Source organism: Pogona vitticeps, chromosome 3 (assembly GCF_051106095.1).
Source record: "Pogona vitticeps strain Pit_001003342236 chromosome 3, PviZW2.1, whole genome shotgun sequence".
NCBI lineage: Eukaryota > Metazoa > Chordata > Lepidosauria > Squamata > Agamidae > Pogona > Pogona vitticeps.
This window is the reverse complement of record NC_135785.1, coordinates 189,542,532-189,559,742: the sequence shown is the minus strand read 5'-3', so window position 1 is coordinate 189,559,742 and position 17,211 is coordinate 189,542,532. Positions and strand designations below refer to the sequence as shown.

At 39.4% G+C, this 17,211-nt stretch overlaps 2 long non-coding RNA genes across 2 annotated transcripts; one reads left to right on the top strand and one right to left on the bottom strand.

Moving 5' to 3' along the window:
* Positions 1-363: 363 nt before the first annotated feature.
* LOC144588180 (uncharacterized) lies at positions 364-11,058 on the top strand. The gene is made up of 2 exons (XR_013543568.1): positions 364-477; positions 7,249-11,058. It is a non-coding gene; the product is annotated as an uncharacterized LOC144588180 (long non-coding RNA).
* Positions 11,059-13,470: 2,412 nt separating this feature from the next.
* On the bottom strand, positions 13,471-16,670 carry LOC144588179 (uncharacterized). The gene is made up of 2 exons (XR_013543567.1): positions 16,403-16,670; positions 13,471-13,528 (listed from the first exon to the last, which is right to left on the bottom strand). It is a non-coding gene; the product is annotated as an uncharacterized LOC144588179 (long non-coding RNA).
* Between the last annotated feature and the right edge of the window lie 541 nt (positions 16,671-17,211).

Genomic DNA, 17,211 nt, shown 5'->3' with positions numbered 1-17,211 from the left:
ACTCCTTTAGACACATAATTCTAGTCTCAAGGACTCCTTTGAAAGGAAAAGAAGTCTTGGCAAGGAAGCAAGATGGAGCTACTGAAAATAGAAAGATGACATTTTCCACCAATGCTACAGTAAAAAATATTTGCTATAAAATGTAAATAGTACATAATAGTTATGGAAACCTAGTATGAATTTTCTTTTTTAGATACGTAATAGCTTGCATCAGCTTGAATATCTTATTCAGAGAATTGAATTTAAACAATTTAGAAAGAAACAAGCACGTAGGATCTTATTTTCCTCATCACTCCAAGACTATGGTTCTGACTTTTGTTCACATATATCTCAGCCTATAATTTTTGTCCCTTTATTTCTCCTTGCAGTCAGAAAATTCCCACGGAAGACATTTTGATCTGGATGAATCTGTATCACTTTCCACAAACGGAGCATGGGACTATTAATGGAAGCAACAGAGCATATTGAGTGCCTATGGTAAGAATTCTACTGCCATCATGAGCATTTTTCCTTTATAACAAGTACAATCGTTAATAAAATATCTACACTTTATTTACAGTCTGCAGAGATGTTTTGAAACATGACACAATTCTCTGGATGTTAAAGCATTCTATTAAATGATTGGTGAACACTGAGCAGCCTTAACCTTTTTAAAAACTGTGTTTTTTAAAAAAAATATAGACTCTATAGTTTCAGAGAACTGAAATGCAGAAATATACAAAGGGTAAAGATGCTCAGAAAATACCACAATATACCTTTACAGTTCATATAGGTACGTACAAAAACAACTAATAAAAAACATAATGTGCATCCATGTATAAAACAGGAACACAATATCAGTCATAATAAGGGGGGAAATAGGCAACAGGCTGCATCCAGCATGCTGATGCGCCCATCCTTTGGGCCCCCACCCTGTTGATCCAATTGGGCTTGATGGGGTGAGATGAAATAATCTGACTGCACAGAAATAGCACTTGAAAATCTCTTCCATTTTCATTCTAAACACAATGGTAAGCATACCCCTTATTCTAAAAGACTTGTGCTTGATGAAGCATCTCAGAAGCATCTCTCTTCCTTAGAACACTGCACATTTCTTAACATATGTACTTACTTGTTTCATTTCAATGCCTTTCTAGAAGATCTAACTTTGAAAAGAGGTGAGCTCCCTGAAGCTGCTCGAACAATTCCTAGATACAGTAAGAGACAGGGGTTATCAGTTTTTTATTGTTACCTGGTTCTGTTGCCGGTAATCAATGCAAGGGCACAATCCCCCATCTTTCTTTTTGACAAAGAAGATAGGCACCCCTGCAGGTGAGGTGGATGGGCGAATAAACCCTCTGGCTAGGTTATCTTAGAAGTATTCATGGAGAGCCTCCAGTTTAGGAGCAGACAAGGCATAAATTTGTCCAAAAGGAATCTCCACACTGGGGTGGAGATCAATGGGACAATCATAAGGCCAGTGTGGGGGCAATATTTCAGCTGCCTTTCTTTTTTCCAAAACATCAGCCAGATCCTGGTAAGGCTCAGAAATTGTGACCTCTGTGGGCAGTCTTCTGGTGAGGTTTCAGCTACTGTGCCTGCCCAACCCTTGACCACAGAAACCTTGAAAGAGTTTTCCTGACAATGAGCAGATGGGAAACAGACCGTTCACTGGGCCCAAGAAATTGCAGGGTTGTGCTCCATTAACCAGGTAATCCCCAGGATTACTGGAAAGTGGGATGCCCTGGTCAGATCAAACAAAGTCCGTTCCTGGTAAGTAGAGCCCATGAGCATCCGCAAAAGTTCTGTTTCTTGCATCACCAGACATGATGTGAGGAGGGTACCGTCCAATCTCTCCACCAGTACAAGGACCGGCTTCAGCCAGCATGACATTAGATGAAGCCCCGAAGTCTGTTATAGCCAGAATTGTATCACAAAGTGTGGGGCTGAAAGTTCAGCTCCTGGTAGGCTACCCCCTACAACTGCTGAGAGGAGCCATTTCCCAGTGGTCAAACCATGGCAGGGCAGGTGGCAGCATTGTGGCCTTGAGTACCACAGTAAAGGCAAATCCCTTGGTGGCAATGGTGTTGCTTCTCAGCAGGGGTTAAGCGGCGATGAGAACCATCCACCTGCATAGGTTCTGGGGATGGGAAAGGCCCAAGCCCAGCATGATGGCTGCTGTTCTCAAACCAAGAGTCACAGTGCTCATGTTCCTGTTCCACCAACCAAGTATATACTGTATGTTAATACTGAGGGAAATGAATTCATTCAAGGTAGTAGGCACAGTGATATGGGCTAGCTCATCCTTAAGAGCAGCATTCAATCCAGCCCAGAAATGGAAACACTGTGCCACTTCATTCCAGGCAGTATCAGCCACAAGGCAGCAAAACTCAGCTGCATAGTCATCCACTGATCTGCAGCCCTGCCTTAGTGACTGCAGAGCCAACTCCACTGACTGCTGCTATTAGCAAATGTCTCCAAACACTCAAGAACCTGCAAAAACACAGTCAGGCCTTCCAATGAGGCATGGTCCAATTCCAGCAGAGGAGACACCCAGGCTAATACTAGGCCTGACAGTAAACTGACCATCAGTGCCACCTTGCTTTGTTCACTGGGGTAGGCATCCAGACACATTCAAAAAAAGCAGCTAGCATTGGTTAATGAACCCCCTTAACACCTTGCATTCCCCTGAAAAACATGTTGGCAAAGGGGGTGCTGGAGGCCAGACTGGTGAAGAAGGTTCTGGCACATTCTGGAGTGCAGCAACCTGGGAACACAGGGCCAGGACCTCTGCTTGCAGAACCTGGACGATATGGCTTATATCTATGGACATGATGCAAGGGTCAGGGTGCAAGTGGCCTCAGCAAACTGTCAGGGTTCAGTAGAAGAGGCACCAGGACCCAGTCCAGAGCAAGACCACAGGAACCAGATAGAACTAACCCCACAGCCCAAGCAGAGACCAACCCACTGAAATTTTGAGTCCATACAGCAGCCAGGTAGAAGGATGATGCAAATAACAGTCAGACAGTCCAGGGGTCAAATCCAGGAGGAACCATATCAAGGCAGCAGGGTCTAGGAGGGCAGGACAGGGACAACAGCACAGTTAAAGAACTTCACTGCTGAGGCAAAGGTCTGCAGGGACAGCCTATTCTTATATAGCCCAGTCCTCAGGTTCCATAGGTGGCATGCCTGAGGAGCCCGACAACTGCAACAGGGAAAGGGCCCAGTCATGCAATCCTTAGAGCAGTTCTCTCCAGAGAGATGGGGCTGATCCTGCCTGCACTAAGGCTGCCAAGTTCTGGCAAGGCCCCAGTCCTGACAGGATGGATGGATGGATGGATGGATGCATGCATGCATTCATTCATTCTACTACCATTCTCCCAGAACTGGGACCCAAGGCAGTTTACAGGACAGTTTACAACAACAGCACATTAAAATACAGTAAATGACAAATATTAAACTATTATGTAGAATACTATGCAAATAAACCTTGACCAGAATTCTTCCATCTGATAATACTTTCTTTCCTTTGTATCCATTATTAGAATGGTAAAAAGGATATCCTTTAAAATGAGCCAAGTAATATATTTTAGTTTTTGTGTGAAACTCTGCTCGGCAAATGAATTTGACAGCATGTTTACTGCATTTAGAAGTCTCCATGAACAATGTCACCATGAGCCTAACAGTCAGTCTTTGACTGACTTTTTGGTAAGGATAATTGAAATGACCTTTTCAAAAACACAAAACTATGACAGTAGGAAGCAGAATGTCCATGCATGCAACATGCATTATGACAAAATCAAGAAGTGTAACATACTTATCTACAATGAACATGTCTGGTTGTATAGAAAAGCTGTTTTCCTAACCTATTCCTCGAAGGTTAACAGAGAGGAAGTCTCTTCCAGCAAACAACAAAAAGACTTGCGGAACATCAACAAATAGCAAATGTATTACTATGTAAGCATTCATAGATCAAGATGTATGGAATACCATCCTGAGTTGACAGGTTTATATACAAGTAGTGGTTAGAAAAATTGTTTGGCATTTTTCATCTTTTATTTATTTATTTATTTATTTATTTATTTGTTTGTTTGTTTGTTTGTTTGTTTGTTTGTTTATACATTTTAGCAGTGAGGTGAAAGAGAACTGACATGCCTAAAATACAATAAGAATTAAATGACTGATTACATAATTTACCATTGTTGAGAATACAATGGCATTGGTAAACTGCTTAACGCATACAATGTAACAAAAACCCATCATCAGTATTTAAGAAAGAACTGAACTTTTGGGTTAACTGCAACTTAGCAGTTTAACCCTGTAGTCTTTCTTTGAATCTGATAAGTTGCAGTTTAACCCTGTAGTCTTTCTTTGAATTTATTAGTTACATGGAACCTATCTAGATGCATCAACTTACATCTAACATAGGCTTTCTTGTTACGTTATCTTGGCTCAGATTATCGTTCATTTAGTCATGTCCGACTCTTCGTGACCCCATGGACCAGAGCACACCAGACCCTCCTATCTTCCACTGCCTCCTGGAGTTCTGTCAAATTCATGTTGGTTGCTTCGCAGACACTGTTCACCCATCTCATCCTCTGTCGTCCCCTTCTCCTCTTGGCGTCACATTTTCCTAACATCAAGGTCTTTTCCAGGGAGTCTTCTCTGCTCATGAGATGGCCAAAGTATTGGAGTCTCAGCTTCAGGATCTGTCCTTCCAGTGAGCACTCAGGGTTGATTTCCTTCAGAATGGATAGGTTTGTTCTCCTTGCAGTCCAGGGGACTCTCAAGAGCCTCCTCCAGCACCACAATTCAAAAGCATCAATTCTTCAGCGGTCTGCTTTCTTTATAGTCCAGCTCTCACTTCCATACATCACGACAGGAAAAACCATAGCTTTGACTATTCGGACTTTTGTTGGCATGGTGATGGCTCTGCTTTTTAAGATGCTGTCAAGGTTTGTCATCGCTTTCCTCCCAAGAAACAGGCATCATTTAATTTCGTGGCTGCTGTCTCCATCTGCAGTGATCATGGAGCCCAAGAAAATAAAATCTGTCACTGCCTCCATATCTTCCCCTTCTATTTGCCAGGAGGTGATGGGACCAGTGGCCATGATCTTAGTTTTTTTGATGTTGAGTTTCAGTCTGTTTTTTGCACTCTCCTCTTTCACCCTCATTACAAGGTTCTTTAGTTCCTCCTCACTTTCTGCCATCAGAGTGGTATCATCTGCATATCGGAGGTTGCTGATATTTCTTCCGGCAATCTCAATTCCGGCTTGGGATTCCTCCAGTCCAGCCTTCCGCGTGATGTATTCTGCATATAAGTTAAATAAGCTGGGGGACAATATACAGCCTTGTCGTACTCCTTTCCCAGATTATAACTGCCCAGAAATTAGTGACTTGTACTATGTCAATGAGCTAATTCCCCACTGTTATTATTATCTTTATCATGGTTGTCATCATTATAGGTGAATCTGTCAGTTGGCAACTCTTTCCTCCAGGTGTCTAATGGCCCTTTCTACAGAATGATTTATCGACCACAGATTGCCTTTCTTAGCCACAGTATTTCAGAACCTTTCCTGTGAAGCACTGGCAGGATGGAGAAAGAAGGTCATCATCTAGTATCTGTACAGTTTTATGGCTGCCCCTTTGTATCCAACAAAGAATGATTAAAGTTAAGAGTTTTCTATATCATTTTCTCCACAAGCCATCCAAAGTTGTTTGCAGATTGCTATTAAAACCAGAGGCCATCTGGCTCCCGTGGATCCAGAATGCAAGCTCCATGCCAAAACTCAGGGTATTTGGCAACCAAATGCTATAATGACAGCCCTGTGCCTATCAGTTACCAGTCCCTTCAGTACAGCATTACAGTTTTCTTGTCGATACACTGATCTATAATCAGAGAAGATTTTCCTTGGGTAATTTAAAGTCCCAATAAGTAAAGAGAATCTCTAGGAGAACAAAGCACTGCTGTTCTTTTTTTTACCATAGTGAAATATTTGTTTTCAATTATGAAATCCAGTATGTTAACAAAATTATAATAATACCTATTCAAGTGGTAACTGCAAAATAGGGAGCAACAAAATTTCTACAGGCATTTTATGGTAAGTGCCTATATTAAAGGAAACATTTGTTTCTATTCATCAAAATGTGGAGCCTTAAAACCCCAGGGCCGGAATCCTATGCACTTCTGTGATTGTGTAAAAGTAATTTTGTAAGCATTTCCTTCCCAAGAGATTTCCCTTTGCATTAATCTTGCAAATAGGAGTGCAAACAGTCATGCGACAAGAGGGCCTGCCAGAAGAGTAAATAACTAGGCAATTGCCATAGAATGTGTGGGGAAAAACCTCATTAGGACTTTGGCTAAAGCTCAGGAAAAAGCTTGCAGCTTTCAAGCATTCCTTACAGTACCCAACCTGAGTCATGACCCTCAAGGGGGGTTGCAAAGTGTTTTTGGGGGTTCACTGCTGTTTTTCAGAGGAGAGGGACACATTGCCCCCAACTTGCAGCCCTCTCCTTGATTCCTTTCGGGATAGTCCCACGCCTCCCTCACTTGTACCTCCCCAAGCTCTCTTCAATTCTCCTGGGCACCAAGTGGCCCCTGGTTGAATGTTCTCCTTCTCCAGCAGCAGTGGCTCCAGTGTCAGGCTAGCTATCTGACTTGTATTAGTGAGCTGTTGGGGTGGGGGAAGTGACTTCAGCTGCAAATTCTGAAGTTTGTTCAACTACAACTGTTGCATTAAATATTAGGATAGAATTATATTCTGAAAAAATATATTTTAAGGTTCTCTTTACTCCAATAAAATGCCTTTTTATGCAAATGTAGAGGGGTGCTCACTGGTTACTTGGCTATTATAAAAATAGATCACAGCTGGAAAAAGGTTGGGAAACACTGCTTTAAAGAGAGGCAGTCCTCAAAGTGACGTCTTTATTGCAGGAAGTTTGAAAATAACGGTTACATGAAGAAAGACCTCGTTTATTTGGTTTAACAAAAAATAAGCTTACTAATACATTTGATTCTGGATTTTCATTTTAAATACAGTTCATAGATTAATGAATCAGCTATTGGCACCCAAATTATTTAGCATCTTGTCATATGGAACATCTTGCCATGACCTGTTCAGCTGGCTCTCTTCAGGCACCTAAGAAAATTATTCACACTTTTCCATGATTTTATCAGAGTCCCTTTTTAATTTATAAACTTATGGGTTTCCCACCATTTCTAATTATTAACCACTGATACTACTCATTCTTTTTGCCTTTGATTTTTAGAATTATCAATACTACAAGATTTAAAGGAAGTCATTAGCTACATTGGAGGATATACAATGAATGTGGAGCCGACAGAACAGAACACAACAGAACAGGAAGGAAGGAAGGAAGGAAGGAAGGAAGGAAGGAAGGAAGGAAGGAAGGAAGGAAGGAAGGATCTATCTTCATCAAGCATTTTGGAATAATAAGCTAGTTCTAGATTCACACATATGAAAACTGCATTCACGTTTGCATTCACAAACATGAAAACACTGTGTGAGCATTGTGCGAGATGAAATTCAGTGAAAAGTTTTTATTTCAGCATGAGCTCAGTGGCAGTTTCTTGTACATTGATCCTAACATTATGGCAGTGATTGCATAAATCGTAGCATACGGGGTTTTTTATATTAACACTTTGTAGGTAAAATGGAGCTTTCTACACCAATGCCTTTCAGCTCCATATTTAACTGGCACTTCTGCCCTATTCAAGCCAATGTAACACCTTGGAAGCAGGCACTCTGCCATTCCAACAGATGGACAGGAATAAAATGTGAAGTGTGCCAGAGAGCAGTATGTTCAGAAGGGCTGAATTTCCATCTAGAAATATTGAAAGGGCAGTCTGTGCAGATTGTCAGTACTTTATGGCAATAAAGTGTGCCATTTCTACTTAATATTTGATGTAAATTAACTCTGAGAAATAGATTTTAGAGTCCTATTATGTGGGCTTTTGGTTTTCTAAAATGACACCTATAGGATATGTCATCATGATCCTTCTCACCAGATCTTTTGCTACAGGCCTGATGAATTTCATCCAATACCTTTCCTAAAATCACCCTCATTTCCTGCCAGAAATCAATGCCTGACCTTCCTGAAGTATCCACACTTCAGAAATCTGCTAAAAGAAATATCACCTGCATTTTCCACTATTATCTACTCCATTAAAGCTGTTACACAAACTGAGTGGGGATGAAATATCACCTCAACTGATTATCATCACTAAAGAGTTCACAGATTAACACAGAGCTGCAAATGAGGAAAGAATGTGAGGGAAAACATATGCTTCCTGTTAACATGGTGAAATAGTTATTGTACACTGGCTGCCATCTGCTGACTAATGTAAAGTATTTACAAGAGCAAATAATCCTGATCGCCGTGCTTAGTAAATTGTGTGACAGCTTAATTCAGCTAAATTGAGACCATTACTGGGATCTAGTCCAACACGACTAACAGCATCCTTTATTTTTGTTTCTGAAGCTAAGCTTTGACATGTAGGCCAATTAGAAGTGATTTTAAAAAGTTAACCTTAAACTTACACATTGAGCAAAATTCTTTAATACAGCTGTGATGAACAGGAACAAAAAATAAATCAGAATAAGATCCATTTCACCAGTATAAATGAAGTGTGAGTTTAGTGACTAAAATTCTGAGAAAAAAATAAAAATATATCCAATTATAGTTTGGTTTTATCAGGGATGTTGTTAACTTGCATAGGTACATCCCACTAGAAAGCTGTCATGGAAGACTCGATATGAATTGCTTCCATCAGGCCAGGAAACAACTTTAGATATTTCAAGGCATGCCTGTTCTCACTGCAATATGACGAGAACATGAGTTGTTCTGGTGCATTTACTTTTTTTTCTTGGAAGATAATAAACAAACAAAAATTTTTCATATTTTATTTTCGTGCTTTTTCTAATGGAGACCTGGGATGAAAATGGAACACATAAATACATCTACATAAGTGAGTTACAAAATTCTTTTACACTGAACGATGCCAATTCCTACATTACATGCCCAATCCATTCTCTAAAGATTTCTGTTCAGTGACATCATATATGCAAGACAAATTATACATGCATTCTGGAATTTTTGTCTCCTTGCATACAGATCTTTTTATTTCACCTAATGGAAATTTTCAGCAAACTTTCCAGTCCCCAAGAAAGGAGATACTAAAGAGTATAGCAACTATAGGAGCTTTCCTCTAATTTCATATACAAGCAAAGTGATTCTTAAGGTGTTGTAACAAAAATGAGAAACGCCTGATATTCAAGTTGAATTCTGAAAAGAAAGAGACACTTAAGATCATATTGAAAATATCCACTGGCAACTTGATTGCACCAAAAAAAATCAGAAGAAAATCAGTTTGCATTGTATAGGTTACAGCAGAGCCTTCAATAGTGTGGATCATAAAGAGCTATGGATCATTCTAAAAGGATGCCAACAATCTGGAACAAGTTCAGAGAGAAGGGCAACAAGGATGATCAGGGGACTGTAAACGAAGCCCTAAGAGGAAAGACTGAATGAACTGGGCATGTTTAGCCAAGAAATGCAGACTGAGAGGACATATGATAGCACATTTCAAATACCTGAAAGGCAATCATACAGAGAGGAGCAGGATCTGTTCTCAATCATGCCAGAGTGCAAGACACAAAATAATGAGCTCAAACTACAGGAAGCCAGATTTAGTCTGAATATCAGGAAAAATATAACAATTAGAGCAGCACAACAACGGAACCAATTACGTTGACGGTGTTCCAGTGCTAGAGGCATTCAAGACAAAATTGGACAACCATCTGTCAGATCTGCTTTGATTTGGATTCCTGCATTGAGCAGAGGTGTGGACTTGATGGCCTCATAGGCCCCTTCCAACTCATTTATTGTATTATTCTAGGAATGGGTCTGCCACAAGTTTTTATCATTCTCTAGTGTACTGTAAACTTATTCTGGGCAAGAGGCTGCTGTTAATACTGAATATGGAGAAATATTTGAGAGAATCAGTGTATGATTTATAGATCATGAGAAGCTGTTGATTGTTCTGAAAGAAATGGATGTGCTTCAACACTTCGTCATCCTCATGCATAACCTGAATTCTGGACAAGAAGCTACTGTTAGGATAAAATACAGATGTACAGAACAGGATTGCAGTTAAACATTAAGAAGACAAAAATCACGAGTAAAAGAGAACAACACATCTTCAGTGGTGACAATGAAGAAATTCAAATTATTAATGATTCTGTATACGTTGGTTCAATCATCAATCCAAAAGGATATTGTAGCCAAGAAATCAGAAGGGCAGGATTGAAGGAATTAGAAAAGATCATTAAGTGTAAGGATGTGTCATTGGAGACCAAGGCCAAGATTATCCACACTATTGTATTTCCAGTTACTATGTACAGGTGTGAAATGAAGAAAGCTGACAGGGAAAAAAATGATTCATTTGAAATATGGTGCTGGAGGAGAGCTTTGCAAATATCCTGGTCTATCAGACAGATGAGCAAGTGAGTACTACAGCAAATCAAGCCTGGGCTTTCTCTGGAGGTAACAATGATGAAACTGAGATTGCCATATTTTGGGCATATCACGGGAACTCAAGACCTGCTTGTTGTTGTTGTTGTTTAGTCATTTAGTTGTGTCCGACTCTTCGTGACCCCATGGACCAGAGCATGCCAGGCCCTCCTGTCTTCCACTGCCTCCCAGAGTTGAGTCAAATTCATGTTGGTCGCTTCGCAGACACTGTCCAGCCATCTCATCCTCTGTCGTCCCCTTCTCCTCTTGGCATCACACTTTCCTAACATCAAGGTCTTTTCCAGGGAGTCTTCTCTTCTCATGAGATGGCCAAAGTTTTGGAGCCTCAGCTTCAGGATCTGTCCTTCCAGTGAGCACTCAGGCTTGAAGACCTGCTAGAAAATACAATAATTCTGGGAAAGGCAGGAAGAGAGGAAAACCAATTACCGTACAAGATGAGTTGACTGCTTAAAGCCACCCAGAGTGGTATGATATATCAGATGGGCGGGATATAAATCAAATAAATAAATAAATCAAATAAATAAATACATAAATACATAAATAAAATAAAATAAAATAAAATAAAATCATCATCATCATCATCATCATCATCATCATCATCATCATCATCATCATCATCACAGCCTTGACTTTACAAGAGAAATTCTCCATGCCACACTCCATCTTCTTTTGAATTCTGATACCGAACCAGTCACCTTGTATTTAGTTTGGGCTTAGCTGGTTGCTTCAGAGCTGAGAGGTTTATTTTTTTTTCTCCTTGCCACTTAATACTGGTGGCCTTTTTCCCTACTGATTGAATTAAGTGGGATGGAAAAGTTTGTATTTTGTTGGGTGTCAATGCTTTAAGTTAATTTGCTCTTATTTGGTTATATTGTTGTCAAGTGTAAACTTCCTAAGTTACTTTGGCCAGCCACCATAAATGTTTTAACTTTGATTTCAGTTTAATTTGTCACTTTTGATCTCCATTGGGAGGATTGTGTGGAAATCCTGTCAAGGATTAGGACTAGCAAACTTCAACAGATACCTTTACAGTGACATGCAATTTAGAACTCTTACCTTTTATCACCAGTTCATAGTTGTGAGTCACTGGGTGGGGATGATGAGGATGCTTTCTCCCCCCCTTGACAAATTGTGAGGAAATCCATAAAAGCTGAACCATTTCCATCTTGGCTGAGGTAGGGATGAGGCCTAGATGATGGAATGGTGTCAGCTACAACAACTAGTAGTTCCCATGAGAAATCATTACAGTGGTGCCTCGCTAGATGATGATAATACGTTCCACTGAAATTGCTGTTTAGCGTAATAATTGTCTAGCGAAAAGCATTTCCCCATTGGAATACATTGAAACCTGTTTAATGCGTTCCAATGGGGAAGAATCGTCATTGTCTAGTGAAGATCGGCCATAGGAAAGCCGCTTTGCGAACCACTGATCAGCTGTTTAAATTGCTGTCTTGCAAAGCTTAGGTCCCAAAAAAACTGTTCTGCGAGTGTGGAGGGAGCTGTCAGAATCGTTGTCTAGCAAAAATCAGTTTGCAAAGCAGGGACCAAACATTGTCCAGCGAAATTCCCTCATAGGAATAACTGTTTTGCAAATCGCTATAGCGATCGCAAAAAGTCAATGTCTAGCAAAAAAACGGTCATGCGGGGTAACTGTCTAGCAAGGCACCACTGTATCTCAGACTGAAGTTAATTGAAGTAATTTTATCCAGCCTAGCAGAGGGTGCCTCAGTTGTATTCCTTCTTGGAGGAGTTGCAAGACTGTTTGTATTCCAGGAAGTTCGGGGGGGGGGGGGATATTGGGATTGGTTGTTGGTCTCATCATTACTGAGGGTCAAAGTACAAAACTAGATCAGTGTAAGACCAAAACGGGCCTTGTGTCCCTGGATATCAGTCTGACATGCTGTTGGTCAGATCTGCACTCAAAGGTATGCCTTTTGCATACTACTGCAACTATGAGGTTCCTTCCTTTAAGTAGAGTAGGTTACTTTGCCTTGTCATTTTCTAAATTTCTATCTATCTATCTATCTATCTATCTATCTATCTATCTATCTATCTATCTATCTATCTATCTATCTATCTATCTATCTATCTATCTATCTATCTATCTATCTATCTATCTATCTATCTATCTATCTATGATTGTCCTAAGCAAAAATACTAAAGATTTTAGTGAAAGCAGAGTGGGTTGGTGCAGAAATATAAAAGTACTGCAGCTTTCAATTGCTGATATCAATAGAGGCAAGTACCTACTCAGCAACTGTGCATTTTCTCCAGGGCTAACTGCTACATGCAGTCCTGCCACTGCCTCTCAGCACTGAAAGGCAAGGAATCCCACTGCTTCATCTACTGCAGTGCTTCTCATATTTTGGCTTTCCATATGAATTTCAACTCACAGATGCTTCGGCCAACATGGCCAATAGTGAGGGATTCTAGGATCTAAAGTTGAAAATATCTGGAAAGCCAAAGGTTAAAATGACTGTTCTGTTCCTACTTTGTGGCCCTCTGTGGTTAGCAATATTATGGTTTCCCCCAGTCAGTGCTGATGCAATCATGCTTAATAATCTGGTGGCAATGTGATTACAATTACTGGCTAACATCAATGGGCAGATTTCAAGAAAAAATAAATCAAGTTATTGTAGATGCACTGCCATGGGCCACTCTGCACTCTAGGCAAATGTGTACTGCTGAAGAACTCATATCCAAAAAAACCCCATAGTTTGCCAATTGCTGACAAGACCTTCTTAGCCTGAAAATTACCTGCAGCTATCTCACATTTACTCAGTCTGTCCTAATCTCAAATTTAAGAGCTCCATTAGTCATGACTTTGTCAGAAGGTGCAAGCTGATTGAGTTGAGACCCAGTAATACTGAAATTTCTGGGACTTCTGCCAGTTGGGTTTCTATGGCTGAGTGTCCATGAGTCATGATTTCTTTCCCCTTTGCTTTTTTTCTTTTCTCTTTCACCTTGGGCTCCAGTCAATATAAAGATAACCTGTCTGGGAATAAAGCCAAGACGTTGTGTGAGGTTTTTTCACCCTAAATCATTACTTAGATTCCCTCCTTTTTTTTCTATCTTGCAACTTGTAAGTTCTTGTAAAGGTCCATATATATTTGAACAATAATTAAGATGGGAGGGGGCAGAAAAAATGATGATGCTTTCAACTTATTCAGCTATTATGAAGTGAATATACTATTTTCAATTTTTATGTTTAATGTAGTAGCTTAGAACATCAAGGACTTGCAAGATTCTACTAACGCAAAAAAAAGTTTTATCTGAGTTGAAGGAACATAATCTTAGAACTTCAGAGCTGGAAGGGAGCCTATGGATCATCAAGTCTGGACATGTTTATGTTACAGATATATTTATTTAATCAATCAATCAATCAATATTGATTAAAAGTGTATTCCTTTTCAAGTTCAACAAGTGATCATTGATCCAATGATGATTTTGGTTATGAAATGCACTAATTCTATGATTACTATATTAATTTTAATATCTGAATGTTGATTCTCCAAATTCCACTGATTTTTCAGCTATTTGATGAATATTAAGCATAACTATGGATTGATTAGAGGAGATTTTAATGATATTATAGATCCAGTTTTAGATGGGAACACATCCTTACACAAAAAATATTCTTTGTTGAAAGCTACACTTAAGGTCTATATGGCTGCATTAGACCCGATTAGCACTTCAAATCTTACACTCTTACATATTTCACACTCCAGAGAGAGGGATTACACCTTTGTCTCTTTGGTGCATTATAACTGCAATTTTAAATTCCAAAATCACATCTAGTTCACAAGGAGGTATGTCAAAATAGGGCCTTACTATCCTCATTGTATGACAATTATATCACAGTGGTTGCTAAGCCCTGTAAACACCACACTTAGCATTCAACTTTTAAATCAGTTTCATTCATGAATATTGATGCTAAAATATCAACTCGTATATTAGCCAATATAATTCAAAAAGTAATTACAATCCTGGTACATTCAGGCCAGGTTGGGTTCATGCAAAGTTAGCAGGGCAGTGATGATTGGAAACTGGTTCTGGATATGCTCGCTCTAAATGATGAGAGACTTCAACAGGCTGAAATTATTTCACTTGAGGCAGTAAAAGCCTTTGACAAAATATACTGGTGGGTTTTGTTGTTGTTGTTGTTGTACTCACCAAGTTTAGACTCCCTTTTCAATTTCTGAAATGAATTCAGATTCCTTTCTCATTTCCAAGACCCAGAGGATTAACTAATGGTATTTTCTCTGTGCCATTTCTCCTTGACAGAGGTATCAGAGAAGGCTGTCCTCTTTAACTTCTTGTATTTAATTTTAGGATGCATTAACAGAACTATAGTCTCCAAATTATATGAGGTAGTAGTTCTCCTCTATTCAGCATTCGTTAAGCTTGATCTAGAGCACTGTGCCCAGTTCTGGGCACCACACTTTAAGAAGGATGTTGACAAACTGGGGGGGGGGGGGGTGTTTAAAGATTGAAATCTTCTTGGAAGTGGAGAGAGAGAGACAGAGAGAGGCAAGATAGAAATCCCCCCCATGTTCACTAGCATTCTTAAAGGAACCAGACTGGCTATACAGGTGCACTTGAGGTGCATATGTTGTACCTCGACCTTAAAATATCTTATTTACACTGCACCAGCCCACTCTATAAGTCCATGTAGACATGTCCTCCATCTCTTGGCCAACATTCAGCACCAGAATTTAAATTCCTTCTAAGCAAAGCAAAAAAGCAAAGTGTTCTGCTTATGAACTACCCCATAGCACTTAAAGCGCTCTCTGGGTGATCTACAAGTTAATTATGCAAACTACACCTTTCCCCACCCCAGCAAACTAGGTACTCATTTTACCAACCTCAGAAGAATGGAAAGCTGAGTCAACCTTGAGACAACTCCCTGGGTTTCAACCCTGGGTCGGGAACACAGTTTTGGCTGCAGTACAGCAGATTAACCACTGCGCCATTAGGGTCTAAGGCAGATTTGGACTGCTTGGTGTATTTTCTGATGACTGAAAGATCAGTGCCTGGCAGCTAATAATTCTGCCACTTTCAACCTAATTGAAAACTGACCTTTCCAATGTGCCTTTTTATTACTTTTCTGTGGCATTTGATTTAGGCTTATTCTTATAGTAATTAGCTTTAAGAAAACTAGCTCTTCACTGGAAACAGCAATAGTAAACTGAATTTATGTTTGCCAAATTGAGGAAACTGATAATAACTAAGATTGTAATAATGTAGGGACAGGAGAGTACTGAGACAAAGGTTCCCCATCAGAAAATAAGAGATAATTGTGGAACAGAAAACTGCTTAAGAACTTACATATAAGTGATATTAATTCTACACAAGGCTGACCCGCCATTAACCAAGGTGAAGCAGCTGCCATGTGCAGGAAGCAAACACTGTGGGGCAGGAGTAGTGTTGGAAGATAGAACTGTGAGGGCCTGTGCAGCTTAATTTTTATTCGCTACATTTCCTCAAGAACTAGTAGGTGTGCGGGACTCTTATCTGCTCACCATTGTAAAAATAACATTCTTCTACATATAAAAAAAGTAACAGAATTGTGTCTTTTGCTTCAGGCTGTAAAATATCATGGGTCGGCTTTGGTTATATTCATTAATTAACTGTATTAATTAATTAATTAATTAATTAATTAATTAATTAATTAATTAATTAATTAATTAATTAATTAATTAATTAATTAATTAATTAACTGTTTTGTTTAATTAATTAATTTAACAAATAGATAAGATTTCCAAAGGATTCTTACAGTAGGGGTTTACAATTACTATCGAGCTGCCAAACCTGAAGAGCCATTAGAGAAAAAAAAGAGAAAACACAGTATAAAGCTACAGATATGTACCTTAGTATCCAAACAGTACTCTTGCTTTGGTAGGTTTCAGTGATTATGCTGGTCAATCTTTTTGTTTATATTCTCCAGTCCAATACTCTGTTGGCATCTTGATACATAGACAGGACTCCTGCTATGGTTGACACGTATTAGGAAGATATCTAAAGTAGCAACTTCTACAGCTTGGAAGAACTTGATTAGTTTCTCAAACAAAACAAAGCAAGGAGCCCGTCCCTGGTTTCTAAATGCATAGAACTGGTCTTAAGGCAATGCCAGTAATGAGTCAGTGGATAGGAGGGTTTGGACAAAAATGACAAATGATTCTAAAATCCTTAGGTTCTGAGAAATCAAAGGGCCATGTTTGCTGTTGTAATTGTCAAAGAAATCAATTTGACTTGTTAATTGGATGAAATATTTGAGTGAAGCTCTGCTCAATTGAAGATAAACCCTAAGCATGGCTTTTTTGTTTTTTAAAGAGACTGGGTACAAGATACAACATCTCCGGGGCTGTTTAATTAATCTTGTTGATAAAAACATGAACATGATGAATGATACCTTCTTCAAACATACCCCAAAACAAAGTATTTTAAGAGCTTTTAGACTTGGAGTTCTGAGTAATTTACCTGTTCTGAACTCTGAGGAAATGAAGCACAGTCTGTGTCAGGTGAGGAACTGTACCTTCATTAATCAAACTGCTCAATACCTACTTTTCAGTGCTAACTTCTGGCCAACAGCCAACACAAAACCAAGGTGCACTGTATTAATGGGAAGAAAAATACCAAACAGAAGATTATTTGGCCAGCTCATTCATGAGAGCACTG